General features: G+C 38.5%; 1 protein-coding gene across 1 annotated transcript in view; it reads right to left on the reverse strand.

The window, feature by feature from the left end:
- Positions 1 to 5,861, reverse strand: part of CASK (calcium/calmodulin dependent serine protein kinase) — a 631,366-nt gene that overhangs the window by 351,964 nt on the left and 273,541 nt on the right. The gene's annotated exons all lie outside the window — the stretch shown is intronic.

Raw genomic sequence — 5,861 nt, forward strand, 5'->3', positions numbered from 1 at the left:
TGATTTACATGTGACTGACTGTGAAATAAAGATGTATTAAGTGCTACTAATTCCATCCAGATTTAGTATACTAAAATAGTATTTGCCTCCAAATCAATATATGAGACAGATTAGAAAGGAATTTGAAAGTAGGTAGTAACATGAGTTGAAGCAGTGATTTTCTGACAGCTTATAGATATGCACACAGAACATTCCTGTTAATGACCTGATTCAGAATTAACATCCCTGTTTTTAAGAGCTGCTTCCCTGGATAGTACACATGGTTTATACTTGACTACTCACCTAAAGGTTGGCAGTTCAAATCCACCCAGTGGTGCCATGAAAAAAGTCCTGGAAATCTGCTTCCATAAAGATTAAACCATAAAACCAACTGCCAGTGAGTTGACTGTGACTCATGTAGACCCCACATGTGCAGGGCAGAACTACACTCCATAGAGTTTCCAAGGTTGTGACCCTCTTGAAGTAGATCGCCAGGCCTCTCTCTGTGGCATATCTAGGTGGGCTTGAACCTTTGTAGTCAAGCACTTAACTATCTGTGACACTCAGGGACTCCTGTTTATCTTTGTTTACACACTAATAACTAGTAATGCTTTTCACTCTTACTTTTAACTTTTTTAATCTTTTGGGGAGATTTCAGAAGATTCTTTAACAACCTATTTCGCTATGAGTCAGAATCAACTCAACAGCAATGAGGTTTGTTTTTTTTTTTTTTTTAATGCTCTGGTAGCATAGCAGTTAAACCAAAAAGTCTATGGTTTGAATCCACCAGCTGCTCTTTGGAAGAAAGATGAGGCAGTCTGCTTCTGTGAAGATTACAGCCTCGGAATCCTTATGGGGCAGTTGTACTCAGTCCCATGGGGTCACTAGGAGTCCGAGTCCACTCGATAGCAATGGGTTTTTTGGGTATGCTTAGTACTCTATTATTTAACCACGTACATATATCAGTAATTTCCTCTCTAAAAGGAGCACTCAAACCAAAGAAACCAAACTCACTGCCACTGAGTCGATTCTAACTCACAGCTACCCGCATTGGGTTTCCAAATTTAAGACAGTAAATTTTTATGGAAGTAGACTGCCCCATCTTCCTTCCGCAGAGCAGTAGGTGGGTTTGAACCACCAACCTTCCGGTTAGCAGTCAAATACCTTAGACACTGCACCACCGGATCTCCATAAAAGGGGCACTAGCAATGCAAAAATATTAAGTTTTTGACCAAAATATAAGAAATACTTAAATTTAATCAACCTGCTGTGTGACATTAAATGTACTACTATAGTAAAACCTGTGAAAGCCAGAACCTGTGAAAGACAGAAACCCATCAGAGAAAGAAAGCAAATATTTTACTGTACCCTGTAGAAGGTGGAAAACTAGACCTGGGAAAACAAGAGAGTCCCCTTGAGTTCTGACTCTCACAGGTTTTACTGTAATACTATGTAGAATTTGTAGAATTTCCTAAGTAGTTTGAGCTGCTCAACAACAATAAAGAAACAGTGCCTTCCAGGATCGGCCTGTCAGTCTGTCCCTCAAGTAAGGGATATTTACAGAAGCTGTTTCAGGTGGTCTGTTTTAAAAATAATTGTCCTAGAAATTTACTATTTACTTTACCATTGTATGTTTTAGTTACAAAAAAATTCTTTATGCTATCTTTTCAAAGTTGTATGCTATTTTGAGAGTGCCAGAATTTTGTAGCAAGCTAATTTGACCATGAGGCAAAAATAACTGGAGTATTTACAAATATGATTGAAGAAAGAAACACTTTATTAGCATTGGAGTAGCAGTCCTGACCTAAATACAAGCATACCTTGGAGATACTGTACGTTTGGTTCTAGACCACTGCAATAAAGCAAATATCGCAATAAGGCAAGTCACACAATTTTTTTGGTTTCCCAGTGCATAGAAAATTTATGTTTATACTGTCCTCTAGTCTATTAAGTGTGCAATGGCATTATGAAACAGTTTGAAATATTGTGAGAATTACCAAAATGTGACAGAGACACAAAGCAAGCACATGGTGTTGGAAGAGTGGCACTGATAGACTTGCTTGACTCAGGGCTGCCACAAACCTTCAATTTGTGGTAACGCAATTATGTGTGAAGCACAATAAAGTGAAGCAAATAGAAAGGGGTATACCTGTATGTGAACTTAAAACATCTAAACTTCGGACTTGTTAGCTGCTACTCAGTTGGCCCCTTACTCATGGTGACTCCACGTACAATGGAGTAAAATGCTGCCCAATTCTGCTCCATCACCATGATCAGGTGTGGATCAGACCATTGTGATTAAAAGGGCTTTCATTGGTTGATTTTGGAAATGGATTGCCAGGCCTATCTTCCCAGTCTGTCTTAGTTTAGAAGCTCCGCTGAAACCTGTTCAGTATCATAGCAACACACAATCCTCCACAGACAGATGGGTGGGGGACATGCATGAGGTGCACTGGCCAGGAATGGAACCCGGGGTGCTGTCATGGAGGCAAAAATTCTATCACTGAATCACATGAATGTGTCAAATTTAAGACTTCGTTTGCTGCAAAATCTTAGTTGAGTTGCTAACACTGCCTGGTGCTGTGCCACCTTCATTGCTGTGATTCAGGCCATTGTTGCAGCCACTGTGTCAATCCATCTCAATGAGAGTTTTCCTCTTTTCTGGTCTCTACTTTACCAAGTATGATGTCCTTCTCCAGGGATTGGTCCCTCCTGATAACATGTCCAAAGTACATGAGATGAAGTATTGCCAGCTTGGCTTCTAAGGAGCATTCTGGCTGTTCTTCTTCCAAGACATTTCTTTTTCTGGCAGTCCATGGTATATTCAATATTTTTGGACAACACCATAACTTAAAGGCATCAATTCCTCTCTGGTCTTCCTTAACTGTCCAATTTTTACATGTATATGAGGCGACTGTAAATACTGTAGATTGGGTCTGGCACACCTTAGTCCTCAAGGTGACATCTTTGCTTTTGAACACTTTGAAGACATCTTTTGCAGCAGATTTGATCAGTGCAATATGTCATTTGATTTCTTGAATACTGCTTCCATGGGTTGATTGTGTATTTAACTAAAATGAAATCCTTGACAACTTCAATATTTTTTCCATTTATCTTGATGTTGATTATTGGTCCACTTGTGAGGATTTTTGTTTTCTTTATGTTGAGGTGTAATCCATACTGAAGGCTGTTGTCTTTGATCTTCATCAGTAAGTGCTTCAAGTCTTCTTTGCTTCCACCAAGCAAGGTTGTGTCATCTGCATATCACAGGTTGTTAAAAAGTCTTCCTCCAATCCTGATGGAGTATTCTTCATATAATCCAGCCTCTTGGGTAATTTGCTCAGTATAGAGATTGAGTAAATATCATGAAAGGATACAAGCCTGGTGCACAGTTCTCCTAATTTTAAACCATACCATATTCCCTTGTTCTGCTTGAATGACTGCTTCTTGGTCTATGCACAAGTTACACATGAGCACAATTAAGTGTTTTGGAATTTTCATTCTTCACAATGTTATCCATAATTTGTTAGGATCCACACAGTTGAATGCCTTCACATAGTCAATAAAACACAGTTAGACATGTTTCTGGTATTTGCTTTCAGCTAAGATACATCTGACATCAGCAATGATATCCCTCATTCCATGGCCTCTTCTAAATCCAGTTTGAATTTCTGGCAGTTCTCTGTTGATGTACTGCTGCAAACATTTTTGAATTATCTTAAGCAAAATTTTACTTGTGTGTGATGTTAATGATATTGTTTGATAACTTCTGATTCTGTTAGATCACTTTTCCTTTGAATGGGCATGCATATGGATCTCTTCCAGTTGGCTAGACAGGTAGCTGTCTTCCAAGTTTTTTTGGCATAGATGAGTGAGTGCTTCCAGCATCGCATCTGTTTGATGAAACATCCAATCAGTATTTTGTCAATTCCTGAAGCCTTGTTTTTAGCCAATGCCTTCAATACAGCTTGGACTTCTTTGTTCAGTAACATCACTTCTTGATCATATGCTACTTCCTGAAATTGCTGAGTACTGACCAAATTTTTTTGGTACAGTGATTCTGTGTATTCCTCCCATCTTCTTTTATTTATTTAACATTTTATTGTCTTTTGATGAAAATATACTTAGCAAATTAGTTTTCCCAATGAATAGTTCATATATAAATTGTTCTGTGACACTCCTTGCAATATCTACACAATGTGTCATCACTCTCCCTGTTTCATTCCCTTTTTCCATTTGTGCGGTTTCCCTGTCCCTCCTTCTTTTCTCATCTTTCTGTTTTTGGGTAAATGTTGCCCCATTCATCTCATATAATTGATTGTTCGGAGAAGCATATTCACCATGTTATTTGTTTGATAGTGTCATCCACTATTTGGCTGGAAGGTGGCTTTTTCGGTTGTCCCCAATTTCAAGTTGGAAGGTTTTTTTTCAGGGCAACAGTCTGGGGGAGTCTTCCTTCTTCTTTTGATGCTTCCTGTATTGTTCAACATTTTGCACATACCAAAGGAAAAAAAAAAGAAAGAAACCTAGTGGTGCCACAGAGTCAATTCTGACTCAGAGAGACCCATAGGGACAGAATAGGGTTTCCAAAACTGCGAATCTCTACAGAAGCAGATAGCTTCATCTTTCTCCTGCAGAATGGCTGGTGGATTTGAAACACCAACTGTTTGGTTAGCAGTGCAATCCTTTAACCACAGCGCCACCACACCCCCTTATTTTGCCCAAAGATTCCCTCAGTGTTGCAGCTCCAGGCTTGATTTTTTTTTCAATTCAGTTCTTTCACCTAGAGAAATGCTGAATGTGTTCATCCTTTATAATACTTGACTTTGCCTTCTTGAGCCACTTTTCAAAATCTTCTGTTTAGCTTTTTTATGTCATTATTATTTCCATTGGCTTTAGCTACTCTCCATTCAAGAGCAAGTTTCATAGTGTCTTCTGACATTCATTTTGGTCCTTTCTTCTCTTCCTGTCTTCTTATGACCTTTTAATTCCTTAATGTATGATTTCCTTAACGTCATCCCATTAACTTGTCTGGTATTCAGTTATTAGTTTTCAACGAGTCAAATCTATTCTTGAGATGCTCTCTAAATTCAGGTGGGATATACACAAGATCGTACTTTGGCTCTCGTGAACTTGCTTTAATTTTCTTCGTCTTCAGCTTGAACTTGCATAGGAGCAGTTGATTATCTGTTTTACAATCAGCCCCTGGCCTTGTTCTCATTGATGATATTGAGCACCTCCATCATCTCTTTCCACAGATGTTGTCGATTTGATTCCTGTTTATTCCATCCAGCAAGGTCCAAGGGTACAGTCACCACTTATTTTGTTGGAAAAAAGTATTTGCAATGATCAGGTTACTGATCTCACAAAATTCTATCATGTGATCTCTGGCATCACTTCTATGACCAAGGCCATATTTTCCAACTACTGATTATTCTTTGTTTCCAGCTTTTGCATTCCAAGCACCAGTAACTATCAGTGCATCTTGGCTGTATGTTTGATCAACTTCAGAGTTCAGAAGTTGTTAAAAAAATCTTCAATTTCTTTATCTTTGGCATTAATGGTTGGTACTTAAATTTGAACAATAGTTGTATTAACTGATTTTCTTGTAGGTGTATGGATATTATTCTGTCACTTACAATGTTGTACTTCATGACAGATCTCGAAAAATTCTTTCCGACAATAAATGTGACACTGTTTTTTTTTTTTCAATTTGTCATTCCCAGCATAGTAGACTATATGATTTTCTAATTTAAAATGACCAATATTAGTCCATTTCAGCTTGCTAACACTTTCCCTTGTTACCCTCCCAAGAGGGATCGGGTCTCCGGGAGGTAGGTAAGCACGGGCGGGATTGTGCTTAGTCTCCGGGAGCGAGGTAA

Source organism: Orycteropus afer, unplaced genomic scaffold (genome assembly GCF_000298275.1).
Source record: "Orycteropus afer afer isolate SDZICR_OR568_19922 unplaced genomic scaffold, OryAfe1.0 scaffold00401, whole genome shotgun sequence".
Lineage (NCBI taxonomy): Eukaryota > Metazoa > Chordata > Mammalia > Tubulidentata > Orycteropodidae > Orycteropus > Orycteropus afer.